This window comes from Triturus cristatus, chromosome 6, assembly GCF_964204655.1.
Source record: "Triturus cristatus chromosome 6, aTriCri1.1, whole genome shotgun sequence".
NCBI lineage: Eukaryota > Metazoa > Chordata > Amphibia > Caudata > Salamandridae > Triturus > Triturus cristatus.
Genome location: NC_140589.1, coordinates 1,674,342,294 through 1,674,354,994, shown reverse-complemented (window position 1 = coordinate 1,674,354,994; position 12,701 = coordinate 1,674,342,294).

The window sequence follows — 12,701 nt, the reverse complement described above, 5'->3', positions numbered from 1 at the left end:
AATGACAGGATCTGCTCCATCTAAGCAAATCCCCAATTCCCACGGGTTTCTAAAGTGTGGTCACATTCACTCATATCTACAAAATAAGTATCCAAATTAGATTTTATAGTATATACCCATAGTTTCCCACGATGTTGCCAAACTACTGCTAATGCAGTTACATTCCCAGCTACCGTATGCTCAAGCTCTTCTTTAGCCCATGTTGGTACATTCGTATGATTAGCTGCTCTAGCCATAACAACTTGCTCTAACACAGTATTCTTGATTGAAAGTACAAGCATTTAAGGCATAATATCTGGCAGTTTTATCCGCATATCTTCCGCCCACTGTTACATAATCAGTTCCGCTGTGGTTTGCGGAACATTTCACTACTGCAATCTGGGCAGGTGGCTGTAATGCCTTCAACAAATTATGCACACTTTTCTCGATTGCGGATTGCTGACCTTGAAGAGGTCATGAATCCACGTTGTGACCACAACTGTCCAAAGTCATGAACCACAGGCAAAGCCATACTAACTATCAGTGAAAATGGTCACTCTTAGATGGTCTGAAACACAGCATGCTCTAGTAAGAGCAACCAATTGAGCTGCTTGTGCAGAAAATACTCCTTGAAACCAGGAGGCTACAACCACACCTGCAACAGTACAGACTTCTAGACTGCTCTCATGCTTCCTGCATTGTCTCGTAAACAGGAGCCATCAACAAACATCGCATAGTCTGATTCAGGCAGTGGCACATCTTGAATGTCAAGTCTCAGCTGGTGCATAGTTCAGTAACATCAAGACAGTCATGCTCAACTTCACCTTCAACAACATCATTTCCTGGTACAGGTAAAGGGTGGCAGGTTTAAGGGTAGTGCATCACTTTGGTGTTATATTTGCAGCTGCAAGTAGGACTTGTTCATACTTGGTTAGTCGCTGTTGCTGAGATTGTGAGTTAACAGAACCTCTACAGAATGGGGTACAAAAACAGAGGATGACCCATAACAGTGCTCTTACACTGCTCAATGCTGACACCTGTGGAAGCCATGGATTTAAGACAACCGGGGATGGCAGCATCTACTGGGTCAAGTGTAGCTAAAAAATATGCAACAGGTCTGTGAGCATTCCCGTGCATCTGGGTTAACATAGAGAGTACCTCTCACTTAAAAATAATGCAAAACATTTGCTGTAATTTGATATTCCCAGTGCCGGGCCACAACAGAGACTTTTACTCAGCTCTAAGAAGGCACGCATGCAGATGCTATCCCATGGTACTGGATCTAACATATCTCTGTGTATCAGCCTCTGTAAAGGCTTAGCGACTAGAGATAAGTTGTGAATCCACTGTGATCAGTAGGCCTCTATTCCCAAGAATGCCCTGACGTCTGCCTGGGTAGTTGGCGGAATCATACTCAGAATTGCTGAGATTCTCTCTTGTGACACCTTCCTTGCTCCCTTCTCAATGTGATGCCCTAGGCACAGGACCTCTCTCTTATAGTACTGCGATTTGTTTGGGGGCACTTTATTCTATTCCCAGCTAAGTGGTTGAACAGAGCAATTATATCTCATTTGCAAGCCTCCTGTGTATTTGTATCTTTGTAATAGGTCATCAATGTACTGGAGCAGGATTGATTGATAGGGCATCACCACAGACTGCAGATTCTGTTTAAGTAGCTGGTTGAAGATGGACAGACTCTCCTCATACCCTTGTGGGACTCTGCCCTGTACAAGGGAAATGAGTTCAAAGGGAAAGCATAGATGTCTGCACCTGTCAAATTCCAAAACAATAGTGGCCCCAAATGACCTGTGAGAGCACCATTTATTACTACACAAATCTTCTGAGTAACACCCCTTATTCACATCATTGGGGGCTGAATTGTCCTTTCCTTTCTCACGTTGTGAGTTGCAACATTTACGAAATATCCCATGCCAAACCTGTACCAATATTGTCCGAAGGTACCGGCAGCTCCTCGCAACATTAATGAATAAAACGTTAATGCTCTGGGTCTCCATGATCTTTGTCAAGGTTGTTTTCTCAGGCTCTCTCTCTTTATCACTAATACAGTGTTGTACCTATTCTCAAACTAACAAACCATGTGAATGTACCTGCAAGGAAAAGACATGCATGAGAAAATGGAAAAGAGTATTTTATGCAGAAAGAGATAGATGGCAATTTAACAAATTTAATCAATGGTGCATATTCAATATAAGTGTTTCCGAGTCAATCACAGTTGAATGGAAAATGTCAGTACATTAGATTCATGTTCCATATTACATACAGATAGCATAACAGGAGTACAGGTGTATAAATGTGACTAAGAACTACATTATAAATGCAAATATGAGACTGGTGCAAACATTATATAAATCCTTTTCATTTCTTAAGTAAATACATTCTAATAGTGTGAGGATGGGTTTATTCAATCACTTAAACAATAAATGTAATTTAATAAAGTTAAGCACAAAGTGTATATATGAGTCTCTAAACCTACAGTGAATGCACTACAATAGTTATGTCAAGTGCAATAGTTTATAATACTGTTGTTAGGACACACAGAGTGCATATGCTAAGTACACATATATATTACGTAATTGTGATGTGTAAGTGTGAAGCCAAAATTACTCTGCTCCCTGAGTTCTGAGGTTAATCCCCCAATCAATTTTAGTGAAATAGAATGGCTAACAACCACACAGGAAATTGTAGTTTTCCATTTCCTGTGTGTTTGTTAGCCCCTGATATTTACCCAGACAATCATATACTTGGGAGACCTAAATTATTGACAGTTTAAAAGAAACTTTAAATGTCAGAAAATATGTAGGGCCTGATCTAGAGTTTGGCCGATAGGACATTCCATTAAGATGTGGAGGATATCCCGTCCTCTGTATTAAGTGCCATACGACATTGCACTTGTAATAAGATGGTCAGGATATCTGTCATGCTTGTGACAGAGTATCTCATCTGCCAAACTCTTGATCAGGCCCTTCATTGTTATCCATTAACCTGGAACAATGCTGCTAATAAATTATATGAAATAAGGAGAAAAACAATGCCCTAATGTGCATATAACTAATTTTTATTTTGAATCATAATATTCCCAATGTGTATAAAAAAAAATCTTGGCCCAAAAATGTTACGGACATGACTGTCTTGTGACTTCTTAGTCTTCAATTCTTTTAGTCTTATTTGCAGTGCTTAACTTGAGCCGGTGGTTTCCGGTGCTCTGCACAGGCACTTAATTGTCAACGTCAGCGCTTGTGACAGTCATATGTCTGTCTAATTTGGAGGTGAGCACCAACACAGCTGTTTATTCATTCAATAAAGATTGAAAATGACTATTACCTGCTGCCTAAGCCATTCTTTTAGCTTTTGGGAGCCTGGAAAAGTCAGAATTGTCACACTTGTAGGACTGTGATGGTTAGTAATTGTGTTGGTACTATTATTGGGTAATGCTAGCAAGGGCAATGTGAGGTGGAAGCTGCAGTGGTCTCCTGACGAGGACCCTGGCATTTGTTATATATATATTCACAGAAAAAACCATAGGTTTCAGGGGTGTTGTAGTTAGCTGGACATTTCACTCTTACAAAACCATTGAAATTCCACCGTTATAGTTAGTTCAGCTAACTATAACTCGCGCGCCCGCAATGCACTGCTGATGATGTCACATATTACATCACTCATGACATGGTCAGTGACATCACTCATGACATCACTGATGACATCTCAAATTACATCACTGATGACATCATCCAGTGAATGTGTGTCTTTCTGAAAACTACATATTTTTTATATATGTATATCTCAAGGTCGATGGAAGAATAAATGGGTAAATAAGTGTCTAAATGGATGGGTTTTTTTTGTAAAATTGGTTGTATAACTGACTGATTAAGTGTATCTTAGTGAATACATGGGTTAGCGAGAAATGTTTAAATATGTAAATATCTGTATCAGTCTCTCACTTTGTGTATAAGTGGCTGCATGGGTTGGTGAGTAGCTACATGAGTGTCTATATGGGTTATTAGTTGGTTTTTTGAGTATCAGTATGAGTGTCTGAGTGTCTGTATGGTTCGGTGGGAGGTATTACTTAGCGCATAGATGCATGAATGAGTGACTCACTGTTTGTATGTGTTGAAGACAGCATGTGTGCAGGACTGTATGGGTGGATGAGTGTGTGTATGGGTGTGTTAGTGAGTGAATGGCTGTCTCAATAGTGTCTTTATGAGCAACTACATATGTTTTAAACTAGTATATGTGAGTATTGGTGTATAAAAGTGAGTATATGTGAGTATATGTGAGAGTGAGAGATTGGAAGAGTTCCTGTATAAATAATTATGTGTTTCTGAGTTTAGAAAGCTTTATTGAATATAATAGACCAGGTAGAACATTAGTACAAAATAGGATCAATAGGCAATACAATAAATGATAAAAACAATTGAATTCTTACAAAGTTAAAGAATGCCAGACGTAACTAGAGAATATACTAAGGGAAAAAGCTTTTTTTTTTTTTTGAGGATGTTATGATTGATATGCAAGGGAAGGGAAAAGGAAAACAAAGGAAAGGAAGGTAGGGAAAAAAGGGGGGGGGGGAATATACAACATACCAAATGATGTATCTTATAAATAACATAAGCAAAAAGATATTTATATGAGAGAAACTAAATAGCAAGTATAAGTAGAATAAAAAGGGGGATACAAAAACAAGATCAAATAGGGGTATTTCGGGAAAGAAAATTAGTTAGAGGCAACCATAACAAATCTTTTTTGATCAAAAGAGGTACAGTAGTAGCAAAAGCACGATCAAGCCTATGATGATGACACAGTAAATTCCACCAAGCGTTATATGAAATTTTTGAAGTGTCTTTCCAATTTGTAGTGATTATCTGTAAAGAAATAGCTATATATAAATCTATAAATTTACGAGTATTACATTGAACGTTCCATATAGGTGAGGCACCACCCAGAAAAATGTGGGCAATCTCAAATGAGTGGTTAGTAGCTAATATTTCATTTAATTTTGACCAGATGCGAGACCAGAAAGATTTAACCAACGGGCAGTGAAAAAACATATGAAAAAAGTCGCTGTTGGTGTGTGAGCAAGACCAGCATTTTTTGGAATCAGACACTTTGAAATTATGCAAGTCTGATGGAGTGTAAAAAAGTCTATTATAAAAGTAGTACAAAGTCTGTGTGGTGCTAGCGGAACGGGAAACGGTATGTATCCTAGACCATAGAGAATTCCAAACCTGAGGGGAGAACTCTTGAGCTAGATCCTTTTCCCAGGAAAGTTCAAGTTTGGATTTAGTCCTTACAGCAGAGGGGCAGGAAAGTAATTTATAGATAGTCGCAGCCTTGAGAGGAAGAGAAAAATCCGGTAGAGATGAAGAAGGATTCGCGTCAGTAGGAGAAAGAGTAACGACTTGAGAAATAATAACGGATAAGGATTGTTTGAGTAAGGGGTATTGAGAAGAGTATGTGTTAGAAAGGTGAAAGGAAGAACGAATATCAGAGAAGTCACGTACGGAGTCATTGGCTAGTAGATGAATAAAGGTGATAATACCTTTATCAATCCATTCTTTCCAAAAAAGTGCTCGATTATTTATCTTTATGGATTTATGATACCAAATTGGAGTTGAGAAGAGAAACTCTGACTGTGAAAGAGATGAGCGAAACACTGAAAGAGCAAGTGTTCTGGAGTGTTTGAAGATAGGGGTGAGGAAGCGCTGCGGAGGCTGAGATAAACGAATGGCTGTGTTGAAGGAGAAGGGTGAAATTTGCGCAAGTTCTATGGAGCTCCAGGCTGTTGGAAGGGGGTCAGATGAATCAGATAAAAATGGCCAAATTTGTTTCAAAGTAAAGGCAGAGTGAAAACGAGCAAGGTTGGGAAACTTAACACCGCCGGAGTCTTTGGGATGCTGAAGACGGGAAATGGAGATCCTAGCTTTGCGATTGTTCCACAAAAACGAGGTAAAGATGCGATTTATGGTTTTAAAAAAGTAGAGTGGAAGGGAGACAGGAAGCATGGAGAGATAAAAATTTACAATGGGAAGAAGCATCATTTTGATAGTGGCAAGCCTTCCCCACCAGGATAGGAAGAGGGGAGACCAATTGTCTATGAGGGAAGAGATCTTCTTAAGAATATCTTTCTGGTTGAGCTTGATGGTTTCTCTAATGGTGTTGGCATATAGTATACCGAGGCATTTGACATTACCGGAATTCCATTCAAAGCCAGAATCCTGAAACATGTGGGGAAGGCAAAATTTGTTAAGGGGTAAGACCTCAGACTTATCAACATTAAGTTTATAGCCAGAAACCAAAGAATATTCATGCAACAATGAAAAGAGAGAAGGTAGAGAGGCAGTCGGGTTAGAAATATAAAGTAAAATATCATCTGCATAAGCAGTGAACTTAATGTCAATGTTTTTATATATAAAGCCAGTGTATGAAGGAGAACGTCGGATTTTTTCTAAAAAGGGTTCCAACGCAAGAATAAAAAGAAGAGGGGATAGAGGACAGCCCCGTCTGGTGCCTCTATGCAAAGGAAAATAGTGAGATTGAGAGCCGTTTACCCAGATAGAAGTAGAGGGGGCAGAATATAATAATTTTTTTTTTTTTTTTTGAAACCGTTTATTACATTTTAAAAAGGTTACAAGTATGGGCCTACAACCATCCGGCCGGCCGCTAGAGTGGCAGAAGCATATGACATACCTACAGTAAGAGTCTCTTGGCGGTGCAGATTGGTAAATCAGGAGATATCAATAGCGCAGGCCACATAACTCCAAGCCCACAATACGGTTTCCTTTTTTCAAAACAGAACAACACAAAAAACCACACTCGCAAGGCAATCCGCCATCCAAAGTGACGGCACGTGCTCCTTAAGTGGGGGATCCCAACCAGCAGCCAAACTCTGAAGAGGGGAATGGGAATAGATCAGGGACTGGGGAACCACATGCCCACGGCTGAGGGAGGGGGTCGGCTAGGGGGACGGGGCTGGTGAGGCAGCCGGTAGCAGTGGCGGCTCACAAATACCCCCGCGATAGCCTTTCCAGGGGCCCCAGATTTTCACCCACGCCCCAGGCTTACCCCTCGCCACATACACTACCTTTTCACGAAACATACACCAATCCATATGTTCTTTCCAGGCCAACACCGCCGGGGGCCTCTGGGATCCCCACAATTGAGCAATGTCACGCTTAGCTATCATGTATCCCAGAGTCACCCACCGCGTCTGCGGGACCGAATAGTCATTTGGTTCCCACACATTCAGCAAGCATCTCCTCGCTTCAGGCAACAGCGCGACATGCGTCACCACACGCAGGACCTCATGCACACCACGCCAGAATCGCTCCACCTTTGGGCACTCCCACAGAATATGCATGAAAGTTGCCAAGGCACCACAGCCACGCTTACACAATCCGTCACCAGCAAAGCCCATACGTAGAAGCCTTGGCCCCGTCACGTAAACCCGGTGGAGGATCTTAAGCTGGACGAAGCGAAGGCGAGCCGGGATGGCCACCTCCTTCGGAGAGGCCACCGCGGAAATCCAGTCCTCGTCGTCCACAGAATATAATAATTGAATATATTGAATAATGGTGGGGCTGAAACCGTGCCACTTCAGAGCACCAAACATGAAATCCCAACAGACTCTGTCAAACGCTTTCTCAGCGTCCAGCGTAATAGCAGCAACCGGGGACTTCACCTTTGAGGCAAGGTGAATGATGTTGAGAAAAGTTCTCGAATTATCTGTGATGGACCTACCCTTGACAAAGCCTGATTGGTATATATTAATAAGGTTAGGAATTATTTTATTAATACGAGAGGCCAGTATTTTAGCATAAATTTTACAGTCAATATTGATTAAAGAAATAGGTCGATAATTCTTACAACAGGAGGGATCTTTATCTTTTTTAGGGATCAAACATAGCATTGCCTGTGTAAAAGAGCCCTGGGATTCCCCTTGAGCAAGAAAATGGGTGTATAGAGAAAATAAATGCGGTAATAAGATGTCCTTGAAGTGTAAATAAAAACGAACCGTAAATCCATCTGGACCAGGTGATGTATCTTTAGGAAGAAGAATAATGGCGTTGAGTATTTCATTATCAGTTAGAGGGACGTCAAGAGAAGAAAGGTCGGTGGAAGTGCCCGGGGACCTGGGAAGAGACTGAAAAAAAGAATCAATTTGATCCTGAGAGGGGACAGATTCTGGAGTATACAGTGACGAATAATATTGGACAAAACAGTCAAGGATTTTATCGTCCGTATGTTGATGGTTCCCCTGCGAGTCAATAATAGTTGTTATTTTGGATTTTTGCTTTTTAATTTTGAGATAGTTAGCGAGAGACTTACCAGCTTTATTACGACCCCTGTACATTTTGGCATGAAAATTAAGAAGATTATTACAAGCTGAGTCCCATGAGTGTTTATTATATTGCAATTTAGCTTTAATAAGGGAGGAAAGTGTTTCTGAGGTACTCTTAGTAAAGTAAAGATGCTCTAGATCTTTAATTCGTTTAAGAATTGTAACTAGCATTGATAAAGCTTTTTTCTTTTTTCGGGACATAAAGTCAATAATAAATCCCCTGGCCGTAGCTTTAAAAGCATCCCAAATAAAATGAAATTTAGAAGTAGAGTGAAGGTTATCGGTGAAAAAATCTACTGCAAAGAGTTTAAATTGTTCAGTAAACTGTGAATCTAGGAGTAGCGAATTGTTAAAGCGCCATCGCCTAGGGGAGTGAGTAGGTGAAGGAAAATCCATGTCAACTATGACTGGGGCATGGTCAGATATTAAAATAGAGCCAATTTCTGAATTAGTCATAAATTGAAGGGCGTGTTGAGTAAGAAAAATATAATCTATACGGGCGTGTGATGCGTGAACTGGGGAGAAAAAAGAATATTCTAAAGTGTCAGGGTGGGAAAGTCTCCATGAGTCTATAAGGCCTCTAGAAGAAATAGCTTTAAAAAAGGACTTTTGCATCTTATTAGGTATATATCTGGCGACGGATTTACGGTCTAAGAAGGGGTCCATAAGCTGATTGCAATCACCACCAACAACTAAATCTTCAGTAGCGTGAGAAGAAAGAAGCATGGAAAAATCATTCCAAAAAGTTAAATCTACCCCATTAGGTCCGTAAACATTACAAAAAGACATTTTTGTATCATTAATGATAACATCTAACATCAACCATCTACCGCAACTATCATGAAACTTGTTCTGGAGCTGAACAGACAACGATTTGTGAAATAGAATAATAACACCATTTTTGTTGTTTACTGCCGGGGAGCAAAAGGCCTCCCCAACCCATTGTTTGCTTAAATAAGACAAATCCTGTGAATTAAGATGCGTTTCTTGTAACAATGCGACATGACATTTCAACCTTGCCAAATGAGATAAAACACGCTGTTTTTTAACAGGATTTCGAATACCTTTGACATTCCAAGAAATAACACGAAGACCTCTCATTCCTGGAAGTGAAGTAACTATAAGCAGAGTGAGATAGAGAATTTAAAACAGAGTGGAAAAAGAGAAAAGTAATAAAAAGGAATACTGAAGCAATATAGATAACAAAAAAAGACCAAAGGCAGGAGAGCTAAAGCGCCTGTCCCCCACAGACCTGATGACAGAAATGAAGAAAAAAAACAAAGGAGTACCAAAAGCTGCAATAGAAGAGAAGAATATAGGAAATAGAGTAAATATCGTAAATGTTGCCAGAAAAGTGGAGAAAAAATGGAGGAGAGGGAAAGGGAAGAAGAACTGAAGGAAAAAAGAAGGAAAGGAAAGGGAGGGAAGGAAGGAAAAGATAGAAAGGAAGACAAGGGGAAACAGAGTCCCCCAAGGAATAACAAGAGAAGGATGGCGAAAAGCCAAAGGACTTCAGCCATAAAGGACAACCAAACATAAAACATTAATGTGGGGAGGGAGCAACGAAGTGCAAGACGACCAGACTAAGGGAAGACGGCTACGAAGAGCGAGCCACTATAAAACAGAATAAGACAAATTATGGAGTGCAATACATTACATAAGGTAGCCAAATGGAACAAAAAGAGAAACTTACCAGACGTCTAGAGGGGGGAGACAGCAGCGGGATGAGACGCACATTATAGACAACAAAGCGATGCAAGTGGTGACCTTGACAACAACACCGGAAGGAAAAGACCTGCAAGACAAAGAAGGAGTGAACAACTAAGACATAAACGCAAAACAGTACGGTTCAAAGTAGAATTAACACAGGACATAGTACTCAGACAGAAACAAAACAACTATGGTTTGCTTAATTCCATGAGTTCTCCTTTGTGAGTGTGGATGAATTTCTTCAAATCCGCAGGGTCTTCAAAACTGTATGATCTGTCTTTATAGGTTACTTTGAAAAAACAGGGATGGATGAGACCGTAGCGTGCATTCATGGCCCTCAACGCGGGACGAAGGTCCAAAAACTCCTTCCGACGATAAGCAGTAGGCCTGGAAACATCCTGAGTGAAAAAGATTTTATGACCAGACCAAAGCATTTGCTTATGTTGTTTAGCGGCTTGGAGAATCGTCATGAGATCGGAGTATAGAAGGAAATAGGCTATGATTCCTCGAGGTTTAGATGTAGAAGATGTATTCCTTGGACCCAACCGATGGGCGCGTTGTATGTTAAAGTCTGAGGCCTTCGGGAGACCAACAATTTGAAGCACTTGAGTTTTCAAGAAATGGATCATGTCTGACCCTTCAGAATTCTCCGGAATACCATAAATGCGAAGATTATTGCGCCTATTACGATTTTCTAAATCCTCCGCAACCTTTTTAAGCTGACTGACTTCCTCAGTGAGTGTGGCAACTCTGGCGACCACATCTTGAGCATCACTAACCCTCCGTTCCACGTCAGAAAGTCTTGTGTCGAGACTAGACCATTTGTCATCCAGTCTCTGGAGTGTGGTGACAGTATCAGTCATAAATGGACGGATAAGACGCAGTTCCTCCATGATGTCCTCAAGGGTGAGAGGCAGCAGAGATTTACCTGGGGAAGGTGGGTCTTTTTTGGACCGCTTAACAGAAGAGGCATTAGAATCCTTACGACCCCCAGATGTGCCTGCATGAGATTTAGTTGAATGTGCGATATCCATACTGAAAGAGTCGTAGTAAATGATGACAAGAAATTGCGAGAGGAGGCAGCAAGCTGAACAGCGGTGATAGTGAAGCAGCAATGATGAGAACGAGTATGGTGCAAGAAGAGAAAAGGCTCCAACGCAGCACAGCAAACGGTAACGTTAAGATGAGGAGCAACAAAAACAAGCCCCAGAAAAGCAGTGAGGTATTAGCAGACGCAGAGCGGAGGAATCGCTTACGCAATCGTCACCAAAGTGATCATGACGAAACGCCGCAATCCCACAACCCCGCTGGCCCCGCACCTCCTAGGCCAAATCTCTCACTGCAAGCAAGTACAACCGAACAGGGCTCCTCTCAACCGCTCCGTCACGCCACTCTGCGCACAGTCCACGTAAAGAGTTTTGACAGTTCTTCCTCCAGTTAGTATTTAGTAAAATTAGAGCCCTTCAAGCTCAACACTCACTCAAGAGGTTTCAACAAACAGGATGCGCATAATAAAGAGAAATGTTCATAAGTTATGAGGCAAAATTATGGCAGATGAACACAGTCTTGTACAGCATGGAAAATTCCTCAGGGGAAGCAGAGCTCGGCGCAGTAAAATGATAAAAGGTAAATTACTCAGACCCATCCCGCATCCAGAGCCACCGGCCACACAGAAAGAAAACCTGCAGTTCAATGTGTGCCGTAGAAAATATGAAGCGATGCATCTCAAAAAGAAAATAACAATCCAGGCATTGTTGGACGAAGTGCCTCACCCGCCTCCACCGCCGTATTTAGTGAGAAGGGAAGTGTCGATGACAGCGTACCTTTGTTCCTCGCGCCGCCGCCATTTTGAGCGTCGCGGCTGAGGAGAATGCAGAATTAGCCTAAAAGTGGCGAAGAAAGCACTCCAAAGCGCCGCCGCACCGTCTCCGCAGTCCCGCTACATTCCGCCGCCGACCTCCGAAACAGGAACCAGCCTCAAGAGCTCCAAACGCCGGGAAACCGCGCGGCTTCTCTGAAGTGCGCAGGAGCTCACGAAAGAGCGGCCGTCTTGGCTGCTCGCAGACCACGCCCCCCCATAATTATGTGTTTCTATAAGTGATTGTTTAAGAGAGTAAGTATGTGTAAGTTTCTGTAGAATTAAGTGTAGTGGTGTGTGTATAACTGTATATGCAAGTAAATGGATGTTTGATTCTTTATTAGCATGAGTGACTATGTGTGTGAGTAACTCGATGAATGAGTGGCGGTGTGTAACAGGATGTATAGGTGTATGAGTACATATGAAGAGTGAGTACATGTATGAGTGACTATATAGGACTGTTGGTGAATGAGTGAATGTGTATGTAGATCTTGGAATTACTGAATAGGTTGTTGTAACTGGTATTGGTATGTCCATTTTTTTGAAAATTTTAGTTTCTATTTTTGAATGTGTGTATCAAAGGTTATATTAGGGTGAGAGGAGGTCTGCCACTCTATCACAAGGATGATGTCATCAGTGATGTCATCAGTGATGTCATTTGAGATGTCATCAGTGATGTCATGAGTAATGTTACTGACCATGTCATGAGTGATGTAATATATGACGTCATCAGCAGTGCATTGCGGGCGCACAAGTTATAGTTAGCTGAACTAACTATAACAGTGGAATTTCAATGGT